The 9,305-nt window shown below is 33.7% G+C and overlaps 1 long non-coding RNA gene across 1 annotated transcript; it reads right to left on the bottom strand.

Annotated features, from left to right (window-relative positions):
• Window positions 1-2,778: 2,778 nt before the first annotated feature.
• LOC124080497 (uncharacterized) lies at window positions 2,779-8,636 on the bottom strand. The gene is made up of 2 exons (XR_006847733.2): window positions 8,525-8,636; window positions 2,779-2,912 (listed from the first exon to the last, which is right to left on the bottom strand). It is a non-coding gene; the product is annotated as an uncharacterized LOC124080497 (long non-coding RNA).
• Window positions 8,637-9,305: the final 669 nt, after the last annotated feature.

Raw genomic sequence — 9,305 nt, 5'->3', positions numbered from 1 at the left:
TAACACCTTTGTGAAGGCAAACCATTTCCAACTATAAAGATATGTTTAACTTTATACTTTCGAGTCCATCTGGAATATATATATATATATATATATATATATATATATATATATACATATATATATATATATATATATACATATATATATATATACATATACATATATATATATGTGTGTGTGTGTGTGTGTATGTATGTATGTATTTTAAAATTTGAAACGGCATAGGAAGCTTTCCTGATTTGAGATAAAAGTATTTGAACAATTTATATGGAATGTTGCACATCAGATAACATCCATACAATAATATATAGGAGATGTGCCACTGCTATGAAGCATTGTATGACCGGGAAAGCACGGACTTGGAGTTGTTGGGCAAAGGGACAATGGAAAACATGAGCAAAGAAGCCATTCTAGATCGAATGTTCTGAGCATCTGCACTAAACAGTCTTATTCTCATTTTGCCACTTTTCATTGGGAAAAATGATCTTTCATGCTAATATTTGTTTGTTGAATAAAAAATTAAAAAGGAGAAACAACAATCATTTAGAAAATAGAACACTAATTGGGCACTCTATACTGGTTACTTTTGCATATGTGATCTCGTAGATCTTTTAGTAAATCCCTCAAGATATAAAGGTCACGGACTATGTCTCCCATTTTTTTTCAATCATGCATCAGGGATGTTCAGTGACTCTGTCAAGACCTCAAAGCTTGTTGTTTAAAGTCAGGATCCAAGACTCTAATACAAGTTTTCTGACTCAAGAAGTAACCAGTTGCCTCTCATGATTAAATGTATTTGAGATGTCATTGTCCAGTAATCCAGAACATAAAACGCATTAGAAGACACATTCAGGTTAAAATCAAATCCAATGAAAGAGATGCAGAAAGTTATTATTTTTATCTGTTTTTCTTTGGAAACCAGAAGCTTGGCTTAAGAGTCAGATAAGGTTTATGTGATTCAAATATCTATATTTTTACTTGACTATTTTATGAGAAGATTTCTTTTGAATGCCTGAATCTTCCGTCATTATGAAGTAGAAATAATCAACAGACAATAAGAATGAACAAGCCTACAGTCGGTTCTGATATCAATCTTCAGTTTGGACTCAGGAAGAGATTGCTGATAATGCTTTTCTATTGCTGAGAGATTCCACTGCAGCTGGCCGTGTGGCATCCTACACAGGAAATTCCACTTCTCTGGGTGTGATCTGAACTCCAGGATGCTTTACTAACCCTCAATATTGACTTCTGAAATGGACCCAAATACAGATAATTGAGTGCAAGTGATTTTTCACAATGATGGTATAATATTGCACCTACTTTTGATCATGCTCCAAAATTGTGTAAATTCATGTTCACAAATGCCCCTTTAACCTTCTATCCAAGATAGAATGATTTACCGACATTTTTTTCCCCCAGCTTCTCTGTATGTTCTCTAATCTCTTAACCAAAGAAAGCTCACCTGGGAATTTTTCTCTAGCACAGATGTATTGACATAAAAAGATACCTTTTCTTCTTTTCTTCTTTTTCTCAGGTGGCCTTTTAAAAGTTTAATTGTGCTTATATCACAGAATTTTCCTTGCTTTTACGTTGAATTTGTCTCTGCAGGAAAGTTACTTTTGGTCATCATGGTCAAAGTGTATTGCCAAAGTTATCTCTGGGGGCTCTGAGTGGGCTCTTACAGTCGATGAAAAGCAGGCTTTTGCCATTTTGAGGTCAGTTTGGTTTTATTATTAAGTTCAACTTTGGTATTCAATTCTTGTTTTTTAAAATTCAATTCTACATTGAGAACATAATCAACTATAAAGCAACTTTTCTTAAGAAATATGCAAAATCTTAAAATGTGGTATATTATACTTGAGGATGAATTGGAAACTGACATTGTGCTTTTTTTCCCTTCCTCAAAATTATAGCGTGGAGACTACCCACTAGAGGGTGCAATCGAGCTGTTATGGTGGGATGACCTGCTGCCTCAGAGGTTTCTTGCTTGGCAGCCCTGGGTCTCTGAAATGGATCATGAGGACCTTCTAGCAGGCAAGGAGGGAGCAGTGGTGCTTTGGGGTTCCTAAGGTTCTAAGTGTCCAAGAGGGAAAAATAATAGAGGTTTTATGTATATTTTTAAATTTAATGAACAAACTCACAAACACACAGAACCCCAAATAAACTTAACGATAACCCCGTGGTAACTGACTTCAGTAGAAATATTATTTTCTTCAGTATTCAAGGAATCAAAGGTCTATATATTGCTTTTGGCCTGTCAGATTAATATTGTTTTTATCATAAAGATACGTTGAATAAAATGCTTCTCTAAGCATTACTGCTTTTTGCTTTCAATTATCTCTGATTATTAGATTTGACTGTAAAAATTCTAATCCAGATGAGTCATGGAACAAAATCAGATCAATGCTAACAGGACCCCAGACAACATACAAGCAATACCATATGCTCTTCAAACCTTCACATTAAGTCTCAAGTTTCTTTTTCCTTTTTTGATCTTAGAAGGCTATTAACCTTTATAATGTTTCAGTGTCAAAGTAGTTTTATAATCTCTAGCTTAGCCCCTTAAAATATTTTAGTCTGCTTCCTTTCATTAGGTTTTTAATAAAATGAAATCAGTAATGTCCTTAATATTGAAAGACTTATTAAAAATTATCAGGATTCTCTTATAACTGCTTATGAAGAATTTTCAAATTCTTAATCAATTAGATTTCCCAATGTTCCATCTCCATTAATACTTCCTTAGTTTTGAGTTATCACAGCAACCAAATACCACTGTTTTGCTGATTTACTGTTGTACATTTTATTAAAGAAATTCTTCGAAGCGTTGACTTGGCTTGCAATGTGGCTGTTGGATCAAACGGTACAGGTGCATGCCTTTGCTTGTTCTTGCTTTGACCAGGCAGAAATACCTATTAAATACCAAGTTTGACATTAGAGAAAATAATAAAACTGATGTCTCTCAAGTATCCTTTCAGTTGTTTTTAGCTTTCAGATCTAACCCTGGCTCTGGATGAAACTTTTTTTTTTTAATTCTCTTAAATCTTCTTAACTGTTTGTAACCAGAGATTAGCAATAGTTTTTATTGATTTCTTCTTGAATATTACTTAAAATAATGTTTTGTCTTGGCTATAACTTCACTATCTATATACTACATATTTTAACTATATGTAGTATAGTTAAAATATGTAATTTATATATATATATATATATATATATATATATATATATATATACACTATCTCAGTGGTTATCATTTTACTCTTAGTAATTCTTTAAATCCTTAAAATTAATTGGAGGCCTTTTGAGCTTTGATTTATATTATCATATATACTTGATATTTATTGCATTAAATATGAAAGTTGAGAAGGTTCTAGAATATTTATGAATTTATTTAAAATAACATTAAAATCAAGCATTTATTAACATGTTATAAGTATTAAAATTGTTTATTAATGTAAGTAATATTTTAATGGAAAAAAAAACTATTTTCCAAAACAAAAATGTTTTGAGAAGAATGGCATTGTTTTTCATTAATTTTTTAAATTCATTATGCTGTATTCATAGCTGCACATAACAATTTGATCAATCTCATTCTTCAGCTCTTCCCCTTTGCTTTTCCTCATCTTTCCCTTCATTCCCTGGCTCGAATGTACCATTTATTATTATCTATTTTATTAAATTAGTGCATTATAATTTTATATAAAAGTGGAACTCATGGACATAGTATAATTTGGTTGATTTTTGTCCCCCAGTGTTTCCCATGCCCTTCCCTTCTCCCTCTCTCTTAATCTCCATCCTTTACTATACTGGTCTCTCTTGTATTTCATGACAACTCTTTTTTATTTCTTTTTCTCTCTCTCTAGCTTCCACATATGAGAAAAATTGTTTGATCCTGGACTTTTTCAGTGAATTTCTAAATTCACTTAGCATGATGTTATTTGGTTCCATCCATTTACCAGCAAATGACATAGCTTCCTTAGTTGTAGATGGACACAATATCTTTTATTTATTTATTTTTATGTGGCGCTGAGGATCGAACTCAGTGCCTCACACATGTGAGGCAGGCACTCTACCACTGAGCTCCATCCTTATTTATGGCTGAGTAAAATTTCTGTGTGTGTGTGTGTGTGTGTGTGTGTGTTTATCCATTCATCTGTTGATGGGCACTGGATTGTTTTCATAATTTGGCTATCATGAATTGTGCTGCTATAAAAATTGATATGCTTGTATCATTATAGTGATGATTTCAGTTTTTTTGTATAAATATCAGGGAGTGGGATAGATGAGTCATAGGTTAGGTTTCATACCTAGTCTTTTAGAAATTTCCAAGATATCTATACTGATTTCCAAAGTGGTTGTACTATGTAAAGTGTACTCTCCTTGCCCCATTCCCTGCCTATATCCTGGCCAGCATTTATGTTTTTGTATTCTTGGCAACTGCCATTCTAACTGGATTGAGGTAAAATCTCTGTGTAGTTTTTATTTGCATTTACATTATTGTGAAAAATGCTGAACATTTTTTTCATCTATTTTTTGATCATTTGCATTTTTTCCTCTTTTTCATTTTTTTTTTTTTTAGATTTTTCTGTTACTGAGGATTGAACCAAGAGGCACTCTATCACTGAGCTACATCCCCAGTCCTTTTTTATTTAGAAATAGGATCTTGCTAATTTTTGCAGGCTGGTCTTGAACTTGCAATTCTCCTCCAACCTCCTGATTAGCTGAGAATACAGGTATGAGACATGGTGCCCAGCTCCTGTATTTCCTCTTTAAGTGTCTGTTTAATTCATTTGACCATATATTGATTGGGTTATTGTTTTTCTGTTTTTTTTTTAGTTCTTTATATATTTTATATATTAATCCCCTATCAGATGAGAAATGGGAAAAGATTTTCTCTTATTTTGTAGGCTCTTTCTACATATTCTTAATTGTTTTCTTTGCTGTGAAGAAGTTTTAACTTGATGGCATGACACTTATTGTTTCTTAGCTTTATTTCTTGAGCTTTAGGATTCTTATTATGGAAGTTGATGCCTATACCAAAATTTCAAAGTGTTGATTTTATGTTGTCTTCTAGCAGTTCCGGTGCTTCTAGTATAAACCCCAGGTCTTTTATTTTCTTTGATTTGACTTCTACAGGGTGAGAGATAGGAATCTGATTTCATGCTTATACATATGGATATCCATTATTCCCAGAACTATTTCCTAAGAAGGCTGTATTTTCTCTAATGTATGTTTTTGGCACCTATGTCAAAGATCAGACGTATGTATCCCTGTAGTTTTGTCTCTGTGTCTTCTGTTCTATTCCTTTGGTCTTCATGTCTGCTATTATGTCAATACCATGCAGTTTTTGTTACTGTAGCTCTGCAGTAAAATTTAAGATTGGGTTTTGTGATGTCTCCAGCTTTGCTCTTATTGCTCAGTATTATTTTGGCTTTTCTGGGTCTCTTATTGTTCCAAATGAAGTTCTGTGAAGAATGTTACTGGTATTTTGATGGAGATTGCAGTGAATCTGTAACTTGCTTTTTTTAATGTGGCCATTTTGATAATATTATTTTTTTCCATTTTTAAGGTCTTCTTCAATGTATTTCTTTAATATTCTATAATTAACATTATAGAGGTCCTTCAGCTCCTTGGATAGATATATTTTCATATCTTTTATTTTATTTTGAGGCTATTGTGAATGAAATCATTTTCCCAATGATTAGCACTTCTTTTTCAGAAAATTCATTATTGGTGTATAGAAAACCAGTATATATGTTGATCTTTAGTTCTGCTACTTTGTTGAATTTATTGTCTCCAGAAGTCTTCTGGTGGAGGCTCTTTGGTCTTCTAAGTATAGGGTTATGTCATTTGCAAAAAAGAGATAATTTGACTTCTTTTTTTTCCCTATGTGTATCACTTTAATTCTATTCTCTTGCCTAACTTCTCTAGCTAGAATTTCAAGTGCTATATTGAATAGGAGTGGTGAGAATGGACATCCTTGTCTTATTCCTGCTTTCAGTATTTCACATTCAGTATATTAGCTTTGGTTTCATTGTAGCCTTTAAGATGTGGAGGTAAGTTCCTACCCCTACTTTCTTCAGTGTTTTTAACATGAATGGATGCTAGATTTTGTCAATTTTTTTCATCTATTGAAATTATCATGTTATTTTTGTCTTTAATTCTATTTATGTGATGAATAGTATTTACTGATTTGCATATGTTGAACAAAATTGCACCACTGGGATGAAATCAACTTAGTCACAGTGTACATTATTCTTAATGTATTTTGAATATGGATTGCTAATAGTTTATTAAGAATTTTTGCATGTATGTTCCTCAGGAATAATGGTCTGTAGCTGGTTACAGTATATGAAGACTGTTCAGTCTCAGTTGTATGGTTGGAAAAGGGAGATGTATTTATTAGTATTTCATACAATCATGGATATTTTCATTGAAACTATAAGTTTTAACAAGTGGTGGTTTTATTTTTTAAAATTTATTTTCATTACTTTTGGAGTAGCAGACATTGAACTAAGGGGTATTTGGCCACTAAGCCACTCTGAAGCCCTATTTTGTATTTTATTTAGAGACAGGGTTTCACTGAGTTGCTTAGTTGCTTAGCCTTGCTTTTTTCTGAGGCTGGCTTTGAACTCATGATCCCCCTGCCTCAGCCTCCCAAGCTGCTGGAATTATAGTGGTATGACACCATGCCCAGCCAAGTGGTGGTTTTAAAAATAGTATTTGCAAGATAGAATTTAAAATCATAGCAAATAACATTAAAATTCATTGATCTAACTTGCATTTTCAATGGATCTGTTACCTAGGCATGATATAACATTATGAACTGGTCTTTTGGAAAATACTTATTCCCCAGGTTATATACATTTTCCAAATGTTAACATTTCATCATTTACTATCAAAACAAGAAAATGAACCACACTTATTAAAATCACCACAGATGTTATCAGAAAAGTCTTTAAAAAGTGTTTGAAAGCTGCCAGTCTCCTAGTGATGGACACCTCTCCCTGTCTGCATCTAAGGTGCTGGTAGAATTATACACCAGCGTTTTTGGATCATCAATACAAGTACAAACACAGTGAAAAAGTAGATATAACTATATCTTAGTGATCATTACTTAAATAATTTGGTCTCATAAGTTTTCCCAAAAGGTATTGGAGAATACCCAGGGTCAGTTTGCTACCCTTTGCAGAATGCTATATTAATTCAAAAGCCTTTCTGTAACTCTAGACCCATATATCAATGGTCTGCTAGGTTTGTTAAATGCATTGTCAACTCAAGTATCTGAACTGGATGTTGTCACATTTTATTTTCTTCCTTCAAGCTGCTTCTTTATCTTATATTCTATTTCAGACATCTTCCTTCTCCAAGCCACTTCAGTCAGAAACCTAGGGATGGCTCTTGATTTTTGTTTACTCTTAACTTCTTTTGATGAATTAGTGACTATGTTCAGTCTTTCAAATATACTCTTTCTTGTTCAGCTCTATCAAGATTTAGTTCAAGCCATTAACATCTCAGACAACTGACTCTATTGAGTCCCTTTGCCCTAGGTCTCCCTCTTCTATTAATATGCCACATGGTTTCTAAAGTTAGTTTTCAAAAAGCAAATCCAGATATGCAACATTTAGAATCAGAGTCTTTATGTCACACAGCACTGGCCTCATTTCTTTCTTCTGTAACTTCACTGAGTGACTATGGCAAATTACTCAGGATCCCGGTGTTAACTCAGCAATAAAAGAGAACAAAATCATGGCATTTGCAGGCAAATGGGTGGAGTTAGAGAAGATAATGCTAAGTGAAGTTAGCCAATTCCAAAAAAAAAAAAACCAAATGCCAAATGTTTTCTCTGATAAAGGAGGCTGATTCACAGTGGGGTAGGGAGAGGGAGTGTGGGAGGAATAGATGAACTCTAGATAGGGCAGAGGGGTGGGGAGGGAAGGGAGGGGGCATGGGATTAAAAATGATGGTAGAATGTGAGGGACATTATTATCCAAAGTACATGTATGAAGACATGAATTGGTATGAATATGCTTTGTATATAACCAGACTATGAAAAATTGTGCTCTATATGGGTAATAAGAATTATAATGCATTCTACTGTGATATAAAAAAGAGAGGGTCTTTATTTGTAAACAATTTCTATGCAAAAAAATATTTATTACATTTGGCTAAAAAGATAGGTGGAGCACAAAACCTAGCATACAACAAGTTCTTAATGGTGGTTTTTAATTTTTTGTCCAATTCTTCCCCCCAAATTCTCACCTTTGTATTGAAAACATCAGCTGCCATGATAGAATTAGAATTACACTCTTTAACTTATTCTTGATTTTATTCCCAGGTCTTAACACCTTGTCTGAAACATGATTGATACCTAATAATTATTAGTTGGTTAAATGAAGAAAAGTTAGATCTAAATTATTGATAAATATAAACGTGTTAGTTGTTTTAACTTTTTCGATGGTAGGACCCAAGGACCCAACCAGCACAATTATAGAGGAGGAAAGTTTATTTGAGGACTCACAGTTTCAGTGTTCTTAGTCCATAGAAGGCCAGCTCCCTTCCACAGGGCTTGAGGTGAGGATGAATATCATAGGAGGAGAGTGTGGCAGATGGAAGGAAGCAGCTCACATCATGGTGACCAGGAAGCAGAGAGAAAAACTCCACTCTCCAGATAAAAATATATACCCAAAGCCACGCCCCAAATCCCACCCCCTCCAGCCACATCCTACCACTTCAGTTAATTAACTCATTTCTCCTCTAAACTTTCTTGCATTGTCTCACATGTGAGCTTTTTGGGGATACCTCACATCCAAACCATAACACTAGTCTTATTGCTGCTCATATTTTTTAGTCATGTACCTTTATTCTTGAAGATCCTACTAGTTGTCAGATGAAAATATCTTGTAATGATGTAACATGTATTATTTAACCTGAATAAAAATATTAGCCTGTGAACATATGGCCCTGAAGTTGGTAAAATTCTTAAGCCCATTAAATGAAAAAAAATTTTTTTCTAAAGCCCTCCAAGGGCCAAACTTGATTATGGGTGGGTTTGATGAGGGTGGGAAAAGTTCCCCAAACTCCTGAGATTATGCACAAAATTTAATGAATTTCACTTATGCAATATTTTTCTTTTGGTGGTGAGGTTGGGTTGTGGGGAATCTTTGCTTTTGCCAGACTCTCAAAAGAGATCTGTGACCAGACAAGTAATAACAACTGTTATAGAGATGGCAGGGGACATAAAGCCAGGTTGCCAGGATCCATGACAAAGTTAGTGGGATGTACTTTTCTGCAGGGAAGAT

The sequence above is a fragment of the Marmota monax genome, unplaced genomic scaffold (assembly GCF_021218885.2).
Source record: "Marmota monax isolate L192 unplaced genomic scaffold, Marmota_monax_Labrador192_F-V1.1 WCK01_AAM20220418_F8-fsc00174, whole genome shotgun sequence".
Taxonomy (NCBI): Eukaryota; Metazoa; Chordata; class Mammalia; order Rodentia; family Sciuridae; genus Marmota; species Marmota monax.
The sequence above is the reverse complement of the archived record's forward strand: the minus strand, read 5'-3'. Positions and strand labels throughout refer to the sequence as shown.